At 37.6% G+C, this 20,609-nt stretch overlaps 1 protein-coding gene across 3 annotated transcripts in view; it reads right to left on the bottom strand.

Annotated features, from left to right (window-relative positions):
• The window catches only part of KIAA0825 (KIAA0825 ortholog), a 391,857-nt gene that overhangs the window by 175,712 nt on the left and 195,536 nt on the right, over positions 1-20,609 (bottom strand). The gene's annotated exons all lie outside the window — the stretch shown is intronic.

Raw genomic sequence — 20,609 nt, 5'->3', positions numbered from 1 at the left:
AAGAGGAAAGGGGGGTAGAAAGTTTATTTGAACAAATAATAGTTGAAAATTTCCCTAATCTGGGGAAGGAAACAGATACCCAGATCCAGAAGGCACAGAGGACTCCCATCAAAATCAACAAAAGCAGACCCACACGAAGACAGGTTGTAATTACACTGGCAAATATAGTGATAAAGTAAAAAAAATCTCAAAAGCAGCAAGACAAAAAAACCACAGTAACTTACAAGGGAAAACTCCTAAGGCTACCAGGAGATTTTTCAACAGAAACTTTACAAGGCAGAAGGCAGTGACCTGATATATTCAACGTGCTGAATGAGAAAAATCTGTAGACAAGAATACTCTATCCAGCAAGGCTTTCATTCAGAAAGAAGGAAAGATAAAGAATTTCCCAAACAAAAACTAACGGAGTTCATGATCACTAAACCAACCCTAAAGGAAACTTTAAAGGGGATTCTTTGAGTGAAAAGGAGAGACCAAAAGTGACAGTATAAAGGTAGGAAACACAAAAACCGTAAAAATGAATATTTCTATGAAAAATCAATCTAGGAACTCACAAAATAAAAGGCATTAAATGTAATAATATGTACCTAAAACATGGGGAGGAGAGGAGAAAAGAATGGGTTCAAACTTGAATGACCATTAACTTAATAGAGACTGCTATACATGTAGAAGAGGTTATATACAAGCCTAATGGTAACCACATACCAAAAACCACTGATAAATATTCAAAGAATAAAGAGAAAGAAATCCAAATACAGTAAAACCTTGGATTGCAAGTAACTCGCTCTGTGACTGTTCCACAAGATGAGCAAATAAATTTTCTCTTGATAAAAGAGAAATAAATAAATTTTAATTTGATAAAAGAGAGATGTCTTGCTATAGGAGTAGTACATGATGCCTAAAGTCACACGATCACAACTGAGCCAATGGTTCTCTCTCTCTCTCTCGCTTGCTCTCTCTCTCACTGCAGGACTGTGGGTGATCATCTCCCATGCTCAGATGCTCAGTCTCAGGCCATGGTGTTTGACAGAAATCAGTGATTTTTCAGAACGTTGGAAAGTACCCATAACTGGCACTAGTGTCTTGTTTGTCACTTCAGAGTACCCATGGACAGTCCTTTGCTTTTCCATACAAGAGTAAGCTTAGGGATGCTTTGCTTCATTCTAGGCCATTGGATAAGTTCCTTGTTAAAGTTGCATGAAAAGAAAAAGATGCCATTGAGCCAATAGATAGCAATGATTCCATTAGTGATAGTGAAAGTCATCCTACACAGTAACCCTCCTCTCTCTTGTCTCCCTCACACCAGCCACAAAGGTTTTCAAAGGTAAGTGCGGGTTCATTTGCTTTTCTTTATAGTTTGTATTTTCTTTAGTATTTTGTATTACATTACAGTATTGTAATCACTTTTATATGAATACTTTTGGGTTGTTGAACACATCATCTGAGTTTTCATTATTCCTTATGAGGAAATTCGCTTTGATATACAAATGCTTTGGATCACAAGCATGCTTCCAGAATGAAACTATGCTTGCAAACCAAGGTGTTACTGTATATTTCTAAAGAAAATAAGAAAACCATGAAAGAGAAAAAAACAAGAATGGATGAGAGAAAATCTTCAGAGACAACAATAAAACAAATAAAATGACAATAAATACCTATCTATCAATAATTACGTTGAATATAAGTAAACTCAACATTCCAATCAAAAGATGTAAGGTGATAGAATGGATTAAAAAAATATGACCCATCTGTACACTGCCTAGAAGAGACTCATTTTATACCTAAAGACAAGATCAGATGGAAACTGAGAGGATGGCGGTGATGATGGTGCAAGAGTGTGAATATACTTAATGCTGCTTATCTGTACATTTAAAAGTGGCTAGGAGTGCCTAGGTAGTTGAGTCAGTTAACCCTTCTACTCTTGTTTTTGAGTCAGATCATGATTTCGAGCCTGTGTGGGGCTCGATGCTAACAGCACAGAGCTTGCTTGGGATTCTCTCTCTCCATCTATCTCTGCCCCTCCCCTGCTCTCTTTCTGTCTCAAAATAATAAATCAACATTAAAATAAATAAATAAATAAATAAATAAATAAATAAATAAATAAATAAGGCTAAAATGGTAAATTTTATGTTATGTATATTTTACCACAATTATAAGAAACACAAACCTGGACTATAGTGTTAGAAGTCAAGAGAATAGTTCATCTTAGGGGAGAAGGGAAAGGGTAGTGTCTGGCAGGGAGCATGGGGGATACTTCAAGGGTACTGGCAATGTTATATTCCTGGGTGCTGGTTATCAGTGGTGCTTAAGTGAATGTTTGCTTTACGGTGACTTATAGAGCCTCGCATTTAAGTTTTATGTCCTTTTCTGTTTGCTACACTTTCAGAATAAAATATTTAAAAATAACACATATATGACATGCATGTTCACAGACACAAAATATTCACATTCTATGTCTTTACAACTTGCATTTCACCAGCAGTAGGAGGTGAAGAGGATGTGGGCTCTGGAGCTAGCCACCAGCCTTGGCTTCAAATCCTAGCTTGCTCATGTACACACTGTGACATTCAGCAAATTGTTACTTTCATTGAATCTATTTTCATATGTTTATAATTAAGAACCTGACAAGCGTTTTATAGAAAGTTTTTTGAGGATTAAAAGTTTATATGAAAATATACAGCAGGTTGCCAATCAAGGAACAAGTGCTTTAAACATTTCGAGGCTCTATTTTCTTCCCTTGAGAAGAATTTCTTCACATTTTAAATCTGCTATAATGGGATTGTCAAGAGTCTTTTTGTGTGGAAACCAGCTCCAAAGAGCACACTTAAAGTTGAAAACTGCCCCAAGTTGTTTGAGAGAAGTTGTAGTTCACTCTGTCCTTTTAATTGACAAAATTAAAAAACATGCAGACTGAATTTTTAACTTTGCTGTGAGGGTTGTATTTTAAAAAGTGGACAGTCACGTCACGAAACAACAATTAGCCACATATTTTTAAAAAGTGATATATTAGAATAATAAACGTGAAAATTTACCGTTTAAGAATTGCTACTACTTAACATTTTTAAAGAATCCTTTTGTATTTAAAAGACCGTGTGACAGTCTTTGATTTTCTCAGTACCATTCATGGAGGTTTAACTGTATATCGTACAAATGCTTCTAGTTTCATCCAAATCTACTGTTAAATTACCCATGTAATTATCCCAGTAGAAATCATTATATTTTTTTCACTATTAATTTCATTAACACTTTACTGGTAGGAGTGTGGATGAATTTAAATGCAGTTCTGAGTTTTTATTATGACAAGGGAACATTTCTGTATTATTGAAGGGGGATATATAATTTCTAAGTTAAAATAAAAATGGAAAAATATTAGCCACTAAAAATGTAGATAAAAAAAATAATCATGAGGCTTACTTCAAGACATACTTTTCAATGATCCCAGTGACCATATATTTTTATACATATTTCCATTAAAGTGAAGTTAAGTCAGTTATATATCCCACCTATGATGACACTCTGATGTGACAGCTCTTCTAGTATTTGCCAGCAAAAGAACAGTTGCAAAAAGTTATGAAGTGACATACACAGAAAGCAAAATGGGGTGAGAGTATGGGGAAAATTCAAGATGATACTCAAAACAAATATTTTGAGGCTAACATGAGCATAGAATACCAAATGTAAATGGAAATTTCAAGCACATATATCTTTTAATTGAAAATTTAACCTTTATCATTGTATTATTATATACTACACAGAATATCACACAATATCACATAATATCATTTCCTATTCACACTGATTCAATTAAATAAGGATTGCAGGTGAGACACAATTTTTAGTACTTCCATTAATTCTCATTCTTTCATTCTGTTACATTCCTATCAATCCTTCAAATATTTTCAAGTTAAAATAAGTGGTTACTCAGGGCTTCCTCTGTGAAAATATTTACCCCTAGAATAAATCAGCTTGGTGTCTCTTTAACCAAGAATTACCAAAAGAATCTTGGGTATATACAAATTGTAGAAATATAAAAGTTTGTTCAATTTCATTGTGGAAACTATGAAATTAACTACAAACTGGTAGTAACACAAATTAACTTCTTAATTTCTAGTTGTAAAAATTCACTCCTTGCTCCCCTGCCAAACTACTTAAAGTAGCTCTTTAGTATCAAGGTGCCTGGGTGGCTCAGTTGATTGAGTGTCCAACTCTTGGTTTCAGGTCAGGTCATGATCTCACAACTTGTGAGATGGAGCCCCTTGTCAGAGCCTGCTTGGGATTCTCTCTTTTCCTCTCTCTGCCCCTCCCCCACTCATGCTTGCTCTCTCCCTAAAAAAAAAAAAAAAAAAAAAAAAAAAAAAGACCCCTAAAAAAATAAAATTCAAGGGGCGCCTAGATGGCTCAGTCCATTGAGTGTCCGACTTCGGCTCAGGTCATGATCTCGCGGTCTGTGAGTTTGAGCCCCCGTTCCGGCTCTGTGCTGACAGCTCAGAGCCTGGAGCCTGCTTCAGATTCTGTGTCTCACTTTCTCTCTGCCCCTCCCCCGCTCATGCTCTGTCTCTCTCTCTCTCTCTCTCTCTCTCTCTCTCTCTCTGTCAAAAATAAACATTAAAAAAATTTTTTTAATAAAATTTAAAAAGTAACTCTTTAGTATCAACTTAAGGTCAACACAGAATAGTAAACATAGTATTTTATTAGCAATGTTTTATATATAATCTACTACTATTTTGGCAGAACAGAGATTGACAAGGAATGTGAATTAGAGTATGACTCCCTAAGTATAAATTGTGACTTCTATCTCCTTCTTGACATTCCAGTCTATGTAGTGTAAATGCTCATATTTTTCCAAGGGACAAAGAAACAATTCAAAAGGTGAAAAATAACATACTTCATTCAGCCTTTGTTTAATCAGAATTGGTGATGGAGGAAAGCATTTAATTTGGATAAAAAACTTCATAAGGGACACTGTAAGAATTCTGCTATTTTAAAGAATATTTCCGCCGTTTTAAATTTTAAAACATTAAAAAAACATAAAACAAGGCCATGAAAGAACTTTAGGACTTCATAATTGAATTGCCTTACAGTGAATGAAAATATGGTTGATAAGTTTTTTATACACAAAGATATGTCTCACACTTTTTTGTAAATGCTGCTTTTTCCTACACTAGAATAAGATATCCAGACTTAGTACATAGATGTTTTGGCAGAGTATCACTGGCCTTTGTATATTTAATGTTCACTTAGCTATATTTAAAAGATCAAATGCCACCTTGAACAATATTATTGGGGTGTTTTAGTTCTATTTTCAAGTTAACATTCATTGTATTTAATACTGCTTATAACATCCAGAAAATTAAATAGAGTTTGGTTATGTTTTTTATACGAGAACTCTCATTTATAATGGTATTTAATAGGATGATATTTAAATGACAGGTAAAAACTGGTAAGAGCAAAGAACTACCTAATTTCCCTTAGCCTAATGCTTCTCCAGCTTTCATTAAGCATATGAATCACTTTAGTATCTTATAAGAATGCACAGTTTCATTCAGTGAGTCTTGGGTAGGACCCAAGGTTCTGTATTTCTAATGCTGCTGTTCATGGGACAAGCTTTGAGGGGCAGGTTTCTAGAGAACCCACACAACTTCTATTGACACCACACTTAATTCTATTTCCTCTGCTCAGTGAGCACCAATGTACAATTCAACACTTTCCAGTCGATAGAGTGAAAATGCACTGAAGAAAAAAGAAAATATGAATCTCTGAGTTACGGGTAAGTTCCATTTGTACAAAAAATAAAAAATACAAGTTACTGAAGGAGTTACAAAATAGATCTAGGAACATCAGACTTAAGGCCATCCCATATATTTTACTGGAGTTCACTGAAATCCTCCCAAAATATAAACTATATATTCATTTTTAAAATTACTGTCATGTTGTTGTAAAACTCTTGACAAAATCACACATCAAACTTAAAGTTTAACTTGACTTCTTTTGTGAGGTGCCAATTTTTAAGAAATAAACTAAAACAAAGTAAAAATTATGATTCCTTGGAGATCAAAAAAAGCAAAAATTTGAGCTGTTAACTTGGCGTAGAGAATTTATTCTAGTTAAAAAAAACTACTCTCCATAGTCCTTCCATTAAAAAACATCTACAGACATCTCCTCATGAATGAAACCCTTCGGAGAGGCATAGCTCAAGCATATGCACATGCAACAAAGTGGATTTTCACTACTGATAAAGCTTTGACACAGGCAAATTCCATTCTCCGTCCTTTCATGTAGTGTAAGAATAGGCTTTTAAGATAAAGGAGAGGAAAGAAGCATTAAGAAAAATAAGAAATAAAAACACTGATACAAATTTTTAGCAAAGAAAAAATGCCAAATCTGATTGTTTTCAATAAATCTGAATTTTATTATATAAAATAAGCTTATAGAAGGTTTGGAGGAAATTTACCAGTTCAAAATCACATGTTAAAGACAAAAGAGTTGGAATTTTGCTCTGTTAAAATGTTTGTGGATGGGTCTAGTTTGACAATTTAGCCTGTCTGATGTGACTTTCACAGTCTGTTGGCAGTTTGTAGGCAAGCCATCACACCTGTGACTCTGTAGTTGATTAATGAGTCTCTCAGCTCATTGCTACCATCTGAAGGAGGGCTATGGCCTTTCTGAGCTTCACTGGTTTATTCGCCTTAAACTGCAGTCCTGCTGGGGTATCTTCCATAAGAAAATCACACCTGGTTAAAGCTAATGAAAACCGCAATATGTCATTTTCTAGACAAGTCAAAAAGCATGTAAAACTAGACAAAAGATGTATTCAAGTAACATGAATGTAGTTTTGTCATAACCTGCCAATCCAAAGAGTAACACAAAAAAAGCTGTCCTCAATGACATGTTTCAGTGTCAACTTTTAGAGTGATAACTCTGAATTCTCTGGGCTATAAGAGGGCTTTCTACAATGGCAGCTCTGAGGCTATACAATATGTATTTTCATCAGACCGGGGAAGGTTCTAGTTCATGACCAGCCAGCCATTTAACTCTGATTATCTATAAATGATTAATCTAATTGTTTAAAGTCTTGTTTCAAGTTCTTCAACATTAGTTGGTCCACTTTAAGTGTGTGTAATATTCTTCCAACTTTTTCTTGAGTGCAAGACAGCACTGCAATTGCTTTCTCTCCAGTCTTGCTCTGGAGACTGAAAAGCCATTTAAAGCCTTTCCCTATCTTAAAACAAAGTATGAGGGGCACCTGGGTAGCTCAGTCGGTTGAGTATCCGACTTCAGCTCAGGTCATGATCTCACTGTTCGTGAGTTTGAGCCCCGCGTTGGGCTCTGTGCTGATGGCTCAGAACTTGGAGCCTGCTTCCAATTCTGTGTCTCCCTCTCTCTCGGTCCCTCTCCCCTTCATGCTCTGTCTCTTTCTCTCAAAAATAAATGTTAAAAAACTAACAAAAAAAACAAAGTGTGAGCCAGAGAAGAAAGGGGGAAGGGGGGAAGAGGAAGGAGTTGTGGAGAGAGAGAGAGAGAGCAGGGGCAAGTGAGAGAGAAAAATGACAGAACTCAAAGAGCAGATAACCTGAGGTCTACTGTATACACAATGTACGATAGGGCAAAGTAGGGAAGAAAGCAGTAAGGAAATATGTTAAGCTAGGAAACTTATTCCCTTCACGGTTTAATACCATAGCTTCATCTTTTGAGGCACTCTGAAGGCTCAAAACATCAGGAATACTTAAATAAATACTAAAATTCATTTTAAAGGTAACTACCTGTTGTTCTTTGTTTTAGATTTTGGACCAGCATTCCCTTCTAGTAGCTACATACACCGTGCATGGTTTAGCTATCATTAAATGGCCGATGGAATCACAACACTCTCAGTAGCACTACAATAAATGAGCAGTGAAGGACCAAAAGCCTCTGTTCTAGCAATTACTAATCTCTGATGCATGATATACACAAAATTTTTATATCACTGTACACATTATCAGTGAATAGTCCTCTCGTTTGGAAGGGCACACCTGCATGATTTCCTAGAGTATTTATTCAGATCCCCTACCGCCATGTTTCCATTCATCTGAAATTGAAATTTAAACTAAAGAGTGCATACTATTACTATGCATTTTACCCAAAATGTGAAAAGAAATATTTTCCTTTATTTTACCGTGGAATAATCTGAGAATAATTCATCATTATGATCACAGCCATCGCTATTTTTCCTGTTTCCTATTTGATGTCTGTATTCGCAATTAGGGAATGAAAAATACTTAGTACTCTACTTATCTGAATTTCTAACGCTGTGATTTTTATATGGAAGGATTGATTTTGGCTAATAAACATACTGATTCCTTCACCAATTTAATGCCAACAATGACTTTTTAACCATTTCAAAGTGATCACTTCAAAAAATTTTCAAATTGTTGTATCAACTATTTCAATCCTGGCTGCAAAGTGGTATCATGTGGAAAACTTTTTTAAAGTATCAGTAACTGTTCCCCGCCCCAGAGATTCTTATTTAATTTGTCAGCTGGAGGCCTGCACAGTGTGTGTGTGTGTGTGTGTGTGTGTGTGTGTGTGTGTGTTTTAACACTTCCCAAATAATTCTAATGTGTACCCAAGATTAAGTACTACTGTTCTATGTAGTAATCCTCATGTTTATATTGTTGACCTAAAAGGATAAAAAATTTAATCCTAAAAGGGAAAAGATATTTCTCAAATTAAATTGGAAAATGAAATCATCAATCTTTAGGATTCTTAGACCTATTACAGTTTCTAAGAAAATATGCTTAGACCATTAGTCAGAAACTTTGGGATTGAGTCACTGTTCAGCCAGCCCTAGGAAGTCATTAAGTCCCTCAAGACAAATGCATTCTGATCTATAAAAGGAGAAAATTAAGACTTCTTCTAGCTTTAAAAGGATTTTCTCAAATGATCTCCAAGAGCACAGAACGTTCTTCTTAAATGTTAATCAGAGTACTTATTTGATTCTATATACTAAAGGTGGGATTTAAGCCAAGGCGACCAAACTTAACATTACTGAAACTATATCATTCTCCTCTCCTATCTGTGGCAGACATTGCTAACTGATTACAGCACAAGAGGGAAAAAACAAACAAACAAACAAACAAACAAACAAACAAAATACTCTCCTGGAGTTTGCACTCAGAATAAAGCTATTTCCTCTTTGGGAGTTAAGTGCGTATTAGCTGTTACAGGACTTCAGGAGTCACCACCCCAAAATATGACACTTTGGTATACGGACTACTTTGACCTGAAGACACTGGAAAACAGCAGATGCAGGGAGGGGCTTTCCCTGAACAACTCTTATCTGCCTAAAACACTTCCTCCAAAAGAAATTCAGTTGTCCCCTCCAGGGGAGTTTCATCAATGAGGGAAGATTGATTTTTGTCACAGAAGAGACCAGAAGTTGACAGTATCCCTAGACAAACTTTGTCACCAACTATCACCCCTACTATCTATTCTTCTAAGTGCCCACTCTTCTTTCCTAAGTGGCCTAAATTCCCTCTCCCCTTCCCCTATTAAGATGGCATATAAGGTCTCAAATCTCACCATTTTTTAGGTATTCACATTTTCTCCCATAACACCCCCATGGCATACGTTAAAAATTAATAAATTTGTATATCTTTTCTACCATTAACCTGCCTATTGTCAGTTTATTTCATAGACCCAACAGTCAAACCAAGGAGGGTAGAGGGGAAGTCTTTCTTCCTCTACACTGTTCTTTTTAAAGAGATGATGTAACAGAGTAATCAGCAGGAGACTAAAAATGTCCAGAAAGAATAAAAAACTGTTAGCACAGTTCCGGAAGGACACCATGACTCACAACATGTGACTAAGTCCTAATGGCAGGCACAGCTTCATGGACGGATGGCCTACTTCTACTCCCCAAACAAACTGCTTTGTTGTGACCTAGGTTCTGATGTCAATTCACCTAGAGGGAGGGGATTGCCAGATCTGCTTGAAGCTGTATTTTTCACTGTACGTAACCAAAATGGAGCTCTGGATTTTGCAAAAGACTCTTGTGAGCTTGGTTAGTGTGAGTCAATATTCCTTATAGGAAATGAAATTGTCAGACTTTCAAAGCTACAGACCAGATCACAAATAAAGTGGAAATACCAATAAAATCATGTCCTTCCCAAGGGATCAGCTGGTCCTCTAGCAGCGGGGCAATGACAAAACACTTGCAAATACAAGTGAAATAACTCAAATAGTTTTTACATAAAGCGTTTTCTTATGCAGACTAAGAAAAAGGAAGCTTTTAAAAAGTGCCAAAACCTTTCCATTTTTGTAGGTTTTTCATATTTAAAAATAATAATTAACATAAATGTTGTAATGAGGTAATCGGGCGGGAGTCAATGCTCTTTGAGGACAGGGCCCCCCTCTAACCCAGTGCTAGATGCCATCTCTCATGATAAATCCTGTACCAAAAGACACACTAGTCACACCATCTGCTGCCTCCAGGGAGATAAGTTGCACATTTCAAAGTATGGCAACATTCCACTATAGCATAATGAAGAAAATGAAAAACATATTAGCAAACTGAACACTTTGGGGAAATTTCATTTTCAAATTGTGTGCTGTTTTGCTTTTAAAGAAGTAAAATTATTAAATAAAATGTGTGAGAGGAAGCAAATATTCTCCCTTGTAGCAAAATTACGAATGTTTTTACTTTGTGAAAAATAACATTATTTCCAACGAATGCATTAAAATCACACATATAATCCACATTCACAGAGTTGTTATGAACAAACATCTATAGCTGACGTGCACGTACTTTTGCTGAAATCAAATTTCAGTCCTAAAATTTGTTAGATGATTTGCTAAATGAGAAAAATCAGCAATTAATCGAGAAACAATTCCACTTTAATTTCTTCCCCAGAAACCCTCTGGGATCTGGAAATACAGTTGAGGCCATGTCAGACCAGCCAGTTCACAGCAACAAACATGAACGTGCTGACTTGGAAGCGTCACTACCTCTCTTGGGCGTTTCCACCACTGAAATTCTACCATCCACGGAAAAACTGAAGCACCGAAGAACAGAACGTGCAGCCCCAGTACAAGTTGCAAGTACATTGAGAGATTAAGAGTAAGACAAATCAGGTGCCCCTCTCCTACTTGACCAAGGCCAATATTAAACTAGCACATCTTGTCTGAAGAGCCATCAATCATGTACCAAGAGTGCCCCTCACAAAGGTACATCTCATCCAAGCCGTATAAATATAAAGCAAATAGAATTTTAGTGACAGACTACAAGGCCATTTAATCTATGAATTACACAGGCTCTGCAATTGCTTACACATGCCTGGAAACCTTCAGGGTCAGATGAGGCCAAGGATTCAAAAGGAAGAATCTGTAGCTGTTAATATTCTCCACGTATAAGCCTAAATAGGACAGTTGCCCCCTTCTCCCCATACCACCCCTCACTCAGTTCAACATCTGACTTTGTCCTAAGCAGCCCCCTATTCATCACGCCTGTATGTTGTGGACAGAGCAGATTTGCCAATGAAAAATGCAGTGAAGAGACCATTACTCTAGCCAAAATAACCTGGAAGCAGCATACTCTCTCTCTCATGGTGTGTTACCATCTACCTCAAACCCTTTGTCTAGATTGCCTCTCATGTTGGCTACCTGGCTGACTCATGTTCAGCTTAAGTGTCACCACGTCCTGGGCATATTTCCCGACTGGTCCGGCATTCACATCAGGTCTGCAATCTTCCACTGTATGTCTATGGTAACTTGCATGAACCTCTAGGATAGCTATAGCCACTGATTTTTCAGTCTGTCTTCTCCACTGGATTCTGAATTCCTTGACAGCAGGGGCTGTGTCTGGCTCATTTCTTTATCTGCCGTGCCTAGAATGTTTGATGGATGGATGGATGAACAAACAGTCACAGATCCATCTATTTACTCAAAGTCTTGCTGGACTGAATAATGGGATAGAAGTATTCTTATAATCAACACAGTGTATTCTGTGGGTTACATAATACCTCGCTTTCATATGCTGATAAATGTATTATTCTCTATATAATAAAGTAACAGGAGTCTGGGTTGTCCTTTATACAAAGTTACCTGTTTGGAGAGAGTCCTGACTATCTTTAAGTCCTTTAGAGAGCTGACTGTTGAAATGGACAAGTAGATGTTCATCACTGGCTTTGGGTTAAGTCAGATGCACAAATGCAGCAAAGACATAATTCTGATGAAAAGAGCTTACTGGGCAAGTGACACAGGTAAACAACAAAAACTTAATCAGGTTACTGACTCCTTTCCAAAGAGAGACCAATTCTCTCATCTTAGGACTCTTTTTATAGGTTTTAATTGATTAACTTGGAGTTAACAATTATTTGACAAGAAGAGAATCACAAGCTCCCATTCCGGGTCAATCACTAAATCACTAAAAGCTACTCTTTGTAGCTTTAAAACATTTCATTTTATAGAAAACTAAAATATTCCCTTTTTGCCTTCTATTTTTCTGAGTCACAACATTCATCCTGATATTTTTTCTTCCAAAATTCTATTCAGAATGATGACTGAATGCTCGAAGGGTATTTTAAGATTTAAATGAGAGACAAGGACAGATTTGTTACCTCAGGTGGGTGGAATTATAAGGTACATGGTGAGGCAGAGCAAGAGATTAGTGACTTTTACTTTCCACAATGCCCATGTTATTTCACTTCTCCTGAGCATACATGTAATTTAAAATAGTTTCATAAAGGTTTTAAATAAATGAATTAACAAAGCCTCTTTCTGTTGGTGATCCTCTCCCTACCTCAGAAAGGCCTAAAAGCAAATGAAAGTCATTCCAGAACAGTAAATTGAGACCAGCAGCCAAAAAGAAGGAACAGCACAGTGGCATGCCTGAACATTGTGCTTTATGGTCTAAGTGTCAAGGGAGAAGAGAGCCCTAGTGGCTTGCTTCCCTGGTGCTGGCTATCTATCTATCTGAGGTGACAACCAAAAACTGGTGAACATTAGAGAGTAGCATATGCTGAACATTAACATGTATAACTGTCCATAAATGCCCTGAGAATTTGGAAATTGGGGGATTTTTGAGATCTCTGTGTCTGGAGATGGGCTTGATGGTGGACCCAAGCGGGTCAAGGACAGACTTGGAAGATGAGCCAAGGGAGCAAAGGAGACAAACCCAGGCAAAGGGGTAGGCATCGCTGACACAGATACCAGGAAATGCTCAAGTTTGCAACAGTCATTCTCATATTCCAGCTCTATCAGTCTTCTCCTCTGGAGTCTCCAGTCTACCAATGACCTGAGGTGAAGTTGAGTCCTGGTCAGGCAATGGTGAAGGGTCTCTGTCTCTGAGAACAGATGTCCAGACCAAATTTTGCCATGGATGCCGGAGCCCTCAACTTGGACCCCATCTCTAGATCCTGATTTCTGAATAACTCAAAATCCACAGCTGAAAACAAGATCTGGTACACATATTTTATGTGTTCATTGATTAGTTGTTAAATATTGGCCCTTTCTGGTCACACCTGTTCTGCCTTAGACTCACGAATGACCAGCATCAGCTTCCTGAGCTTCTATTCTGCCTTGAACCCAGACCATGCATCACACAGCCAACACCTAATAAAAAGTTCTCTAGACATCTCTTTTCTCATTTCTGCTTTTTCTCCTCAGTCCTCCCTTCTCTCATTTTGCAATTATCAAGATGCTTGGGTTGTGCCTTACTATTTTATCCCTGGACATATGTTTATCCTTACACCTTACCCTGGCCTGTGCAAAGAAGAGGACGAAATAATAGCTAAAAATAATTATAACTTTTATAGAGCATAACCTGTGCTCCAGGCTTTGTGCTAAAAAGTTGCTGGGATTAATTGCTCTGAACTGCCCATTCAAGAAGAAAGGTGCTGCATGCAGTCAAGAAAAAGGAAATTAAAATCAAGTGGTAGAGAAAGATTTGAACCACAGGTTGCCATACTCCAGAGTGGGCAAAAGCAATTGTGGGTCTGTTATAAAAAAGGGATTTGTGAATGGAAAGACCATATGAAGGAGGCTTTGAAATTGGGGCTAAGGAGTTTGGTTTTGGTGCGTAGGCGATGTGGAGCCACCGTAAACTTCGCAGTGGAATATATTTCTGTATATTTCATTCTAGCTTTTATATCTTTGAATATTTGGTAATTTGTAATACAAGTTTGCCTGTGTCCTTTTGTTTACCACCTTTATTCTATCAGCATCAGTAACTCATGTATATATATATACATGGCAGTGTAACATGGAAAAACAAACCAAACCAAGAATCTGGAATGGCTAGCTAAATTGTGCTGTGGTAATTTGGCATAATGCTAAGTTATACAAAATAAAAATTATGTCGGGGCGCCTGGGTGGCGCAGTCGGTTAAGCCTCCGACTTCAGCCAGGTCACGATCTCGCGGTCCGTGAGTTCGAGCCGCGTCACGCTCTGGGCTGATGGCTCAGAGCCTGGAGCCTGTTTCCGATTCTGTGTCTCCCTCTCTCTCTGCCCCTCCCCCATTCATGCTCTGTCTCTCTCTGTCCCAAAAATAAATAAACGTTGAAAAAAAAATAAAAAAAAAAGAAAAAAAATAAAAATTATGTCTTTGCATTGATGAATGGCAAAAAAAAAAAGTTTGGTGAAAATGTAGAAGAACCCACAATGATAAGTATAGATCCCCCCTTGTGAGGTGCAAAAGAATGTCTTTGTTATGTACATATAAAGGTCACTAGGAGAAAAGAAGAGCTGAATCAAGGTGGTGGCATTAAATTATAAACATATTATTTCTGTGTTCCAAAAATGTGAATGCTATTTTCAATTGGTTTTTATAATAATAGAAAAACTTAAAGAGAAAAACACATTAATCCAGCAGAGATCAATGGACTGGAAGTCAAGGAGAGAGTAAGCAGGGGATCTAGCCACCAGTGGTTGGGGCACTGGATTTCAAGAGTGGCAGTGCTGGGGGACAGAAAGTAACAGTGTGAGAAATTTTCAGAGGGAAAGCTCTGTGTCTAACAGAATACAGATGAAGGGAGATGGAAACTTCGTAAAGTCATTCAAGATTTCTAGGCTGGGGCTAGAAAAATGTTAGTGCCATGAGTGGAAATCACACAACTCTAAAGAGGAGGCAGTTTCAGATGAAGGTAATTATGATGTGAGGATTTCTATATGAGATGAGAGTTATTACATTAAAATATTATTGCAGTGAAAATGTAAGTGTATGTGACCTAGAATCTCATTGAACAATTTTACAACCAGAGCTACAGATGACTCCATGGCATAGATTTACAGGTTCACATTGCTGGGCCTAATCCATTCTGGGATTTGCACTTTTTAGCTAACATAAAATTTTAAAAATAAAATAAAATTTGGATGTTTTTACCTAGGTATGCACTCACCTCCATCCCATTGTATTATGTCTTGCCTTCACATATTTATATTATTTGCCCAGGCCTGAAGGCATTTGATTTTGAAACCAGGATAACCCCTCAAAGCCACAGAAGTGAAGGAGTTCATTGCTGAAAAGAGGTTAGGAAAGGATATAGAGTGTTTGAGAATGGGAGGACCAAGGCTAGGAGGCCTTTAGCAGTATCTGAGGAAAGAATAAATCAGAACAACTGTCTTAAAAGGAATCCCAGAAAGGGATATAGATGTAACTGGGGATGGGGGTGGAGGGAATAATCAATAACAGGGGGGAAAAATCTGAAGAAAATTACAATACTGAAGGGACCTACTCAATGCCAAGAGAAATCAAGGACTCACACAAAGATAGACATGATGTCATTTCAGAATGACAAGAGGTGAAGGGGAGATGAGGGGTATGACTTTAAAAAAAAAAAAAGCATCCAGGGAGACAAAAAGGGGGGAAAGAGTCCTTTTGGCATCAAATTTCTCATAGGCAGTGTAAAATATAGGCAGATACAATTTCTTTATAAAGTTAAACATAAATGTACTAGACAATCCAGCATTCCCACTTCTAGGTATTATCCACATGAAATAAAAGCCTATGTTCATGTAAAAACCTGCACACAAATGGTTATAGAGACTACCCACAATCACCAATACTGTGAACAATTCAAATGTCCCTTAACAGGTAAATGGATCAACAATAGAACATTCATACAATGGACTACTACTATTCTACAGTAAGAAGAACAATTGGAAGAATTTCAAATGCATCACGCTGAGTAAAAGGAGACAGATTGAAAAAGCAACATAGTATATAATTCTATTACTATACCTTCCGGAAAGAAGAAAACCACACAGAGAACAGATCAGTGATTGCCAGGGATTGAGACAGGGAAGAAATTGACTACAGAGGGTCAGTGCAAGAGAACCTTTTTAAATGATTTTTTTTTAATTAATGTTTATTTATTTTTGAGAGAGATAGAGTGCAAGCAGGGGAGGAGCAGAGAGAGAGGGAGATATAGAATCCAAAGCAGGCTCACCGACTATGAGATCATGATCTGAGCCAAAGTCGGTTGCTTAACCGATTAAGCCACCCAGGTGCCCCTAAGTGATTTTGCTAGTCATGATTGTTGAACAATTTCATGCATGTTTCACCTCAGAACTATATACACCACTCATGAATTTTATTTTATGTAAAATAAAAGTACATAATATAAACAATACAAATCAATTTAAAAATGTAGGTTGTATCATATGACATAAAAGTGGCCAATGGAAGAGCTAAAGTGAAATTTTATTAGTAGAGCTTGAAGAGGAGGGGACAGGAGATGGTAGTTCAAATTCTATATCTTTCATTGCAAGGAATCAATCATATTAAGTTGATAAAGTTTTAACAATTACTGGTGTAGCATATCCCTTAGATGTGTCACTCAAATAAATAAAAAAAAGAAATGGCTCAAATGGTTACAAGTGAGTGGGATTTCTGTGACTGAGGAGCTGGGGTGGGGAACTTTCTCTTTCATATCTTCCTGTACTATTTGAAATAATACATGTGTATGTATTGCTTATAGTTGATTACAAAACAAATTTCACAGTTATATTAATACACATATTCTGGACACAAAAACATCTTCATTTAAATTTTTTTTTCACCAGAGCTCCTATTTTGGCGGAAAAAATCAGAATTAAGGCTGCCCCTCAGGGTACATAAAGGTGAGAGTCTCATTGACAACATAAGAAAGCACTATGGACATCCTAACTAGTTTCACACACAACACAACAGAAAAGTACTGAAATAATAATATCACAAATGTTGAGAAAGTGAACATTATTGTTCACATTTGTTATACTATTTCATTATATTTAGCAAACATTTAAATCTCTCTCATAATTATGTCATAATGAAAATATCTTCAGAGATAATTTCCTGTCTTTACGCTGATGTAGCAACATAAACAGAGACATTCTATGGTGACCAATAAGCCTAAAAAAGCAGTCAATGGCCTTTTCATCTTCAACCAAAATGAGTCAATGGGTCTATGACAACTACTCGTGGATGCACCCATGTTGAAACTTTTTGCAGAAAAACATCACAGAGGGTTTGGGTTCTGAAAAGAATTTGACAGGGGAAAGACTTAAAAAAGAGTTATTGAAAAAAAGAATGTACTTCATACAAGCAAGTTTTTAATAGCTTTTGATATATTGCAAGAACCCCAAAGTGCCAGTATGTGAATGCATAATTAGGTAGGCACAAATTCATTACAAAGTGAATTTTGGTTCAACTTGACAAGTGAAAAATTCTCCCATGGCTGCTTTTGAGAAAATTATTATACCTTCCTTTCATCAAAATGTTGCCAATTCTGCGTTTCTGTCAATAGCATTTAACCTATTTATTTAGGTAGCCTGTTTTCTGCTTCACTGAATTAAGGCAGACCTTCATTTAAATCACATTCCTATTAATTTATACAATACATACACATACACTCTCTCACGTAGGAGAGAACCACTGTTTGCACCCCACTATGGTAGCAATGGAGAAATGCACCACTTACATCCCTACAGTCATCATGGGGATGAGTGGCCCTCGATGTCATTGCTCAACATCTCCCCTGTGCTCAGGGCATGCTTCCATGTGGACTTTAGCCAGTGTTGTCTGAGCACAATGGAGGTACTAATGCCAGCCCACGCCTGCAGGACATGAGACTCTTCTAGTGTGTGGACCTTAGCTCGTGGAGTCACATCGGCCTTGTTGAAACCTTACAACTACCCTCTACCCGTGACTCTACCTCACCCTCCTCCCCTCTCTCCTTTCACAGCTAACAGATCAGCAACTTGGTCTGAAGGTTTATTTGCCTACCCATCCTCCTCCTCTGTACCCTTCATATGTAGCTCTCCCAGAAAACTTCCTGCATCTCTAATCCTATCTGGCATCTACTTGCAGGATTTAAACTGACACACTGACTCTGAAGAAAGGGTAAGCTTGGCTCCTCTCCACCTCAAGCATATCTGGGCCACACTGTCTTCAAAGAGAATGTATGGTACCTAACTTTTATGAAAATTAGGAATAGAGTAAACTGAGCCCTCAAGCTTCCTTGGGAATGTCTTTCTTTCTTTCGGGGAGAGGAGCAGAAAGATACACACACACACACACACACACAGAGAGACAGAGAGAGAGAGAGAGAGAGAGAGAGAGAATCTCAAGCAGCCTCCACACTCAGTGGGAAGCCTGACACAGGGCTTGATCCCACGACCCTGAGATAATGACCTGAGCTGAAATCCAATAGTTGGATGCTTAACCAACTGAATCAACCCAGGTGCCCCATGAATGTCTTTTATATGTGTGATGTATATTCTCTTCCTCAGCCTCTAGCCATAGTCTTTAACCTGGCCTTCACTTTTTGGATTATCCTGTCCCTCGACTTCAGAGAAAAGTGGTCAAGAACGTGGACATGAACAGGAATCCAGGCACCATCACTTAGACCTCTGTGCCTATGGGCCTTAGTTTCCTTGTCAAGAAAACTATAATAATACATAACCTGATAAGGTTATTTATAAGGTTATTGTAAGGATTTAGTTAAATACGTGTATGCAACTCACTTAAGTTATGCCAGCCAGGTGGCAATTGACCTCCAGATTTGCTGTCTTCATTATCATCAGATTTACAGTGAATACATAGCTAATTAAAAAAAAAAAAATGACCAAAGGGTACAAACTTCCAGTTATAAGATGAAGATCTAAAGAATGGCATAGAGATTAGAGCTGTGACCCTATTATACACTTGGAAGTTGCTTAGCAAGTAGATCTTAAATGTTCCTTCCACAAAAAGGATATGGCAATTATGTGATTGATGGAGGGGTTCATTACCACTATGGTGGTAATCATTTCACAATACATAAGTGTATCAAATCAACACCTGGTACACCTTAAACTTCTACAATGTTATGTATCAAGCGTATCTCAATGAAGCTGGAAAAAAGAAACTTGATCAGGAATACGATGTAGTCAATAAAGCACCAGATACAGTCTCAGAAGACTTTGTTTTGAGTTCCAGATGCCATTTATTACCTGTGACCTTAGGAGCGTGATTCAGTGTTTTGCAACCTCACTGGTACCTGTCTCTTATTATGTAGTTGTGGTGAGGGTCAGAGGAGATGTGGCAAAGTACTTTACACGCTACAAAAGACGGTACATAGAAGTTACCAAACAGAAAACAATACACAGGTACCAGTTTGTTTGGTCCATGTACAGAGGCCCTAACTCCTGAAAATCTTGAGGGCCACAGTGTTAAATTCTTACATCCTAAATACACTTTAGATGTGCTGCTTTGGGAGGTAAGGATGGGCGGGAAGCCTGCTCCTACTTGAGAACATACTGGTGATGGGTAGAGAGTCACTGAGTCTGAGGCCTTCCCTTTGGGGGAGGTGGAAAGAAAAGGGTTTTTTATAGAGAGAGCGAGAACATGAAAAATACCCAGATTTGAATGCCACGGCATATGTAATGTATGTAATGGCTCAGAGGTGTGTTATTTCTAAAATCAGCTTCCCCCTTTTTTAAACCCATCTCTCCATCACCAGGCAGCCTGCTGCTGCATCAGGAATTTACTGCTGTGAGCAACCATAAACATTGTGCTAATGGCTGCACTGCCCGAGGACGGACATTGCAGAGTGCAATGTGTGCAGTTAAAGGCCACAGACGATATTTTCTACTCTCTGCACACCACAGGGCACACACATTATCATCTGATATAGCAGAAAGGTACTTTAATAATTATTATTATTAAAAGCAAACAATCAACTCCACAAATCAACAGCTCTTCTAAAACATGTTTTCTAATCTCTGTTTCCTCTCAGATGTATGGTTATTGTCCACCTGGAAAGGCCCCAAAGTGAGAGCCAGAAATCTGCTGCCACCACCCCTTCTGCTGTTCCTGCCGTCCTATTTAATTGTGTTTGCTCAACTCGAAGCCAAACTCATATGCAGTATATTTAGATGGTTAAAATAGCATAGCATTCCTCTGTATTCACAGATTATTTTCAATGCCACAATTCTTGGGAATTAGTCTGGAATAAATAAGGTAAAGCTACATAAATTTGTTCCAGTGACAAAGAAAACAATATCAAAATGGCAATCTGGAGATTCGCCATGAATGAAGGAATATACAGTGTCCCTCCTGGTGAACTCTCCTGCAAATGCAATCACCGTCTCATTCGCTAGTCTGGATTTATTTT

The sequence above is a fragment of the Herpailurus yagouaroundi genome, unplaced genomic scaffold (assembly GCF_014898765.1).
Source record: "Herpailurus yagouaroundi ecotype Mexico unplaced genomic scaffold, PumYag 29, whole genome shotgun sequence".
Lineage (NCBI taxonomy): Eukaryota > Metazoa > Chordata > Mammalia > Carnivora > Felidae > Herpailurus > Herpailurus yagouaroundi.
This window is presented reverse-complemented; position numbering and strand designations above follow the sequence as displayed.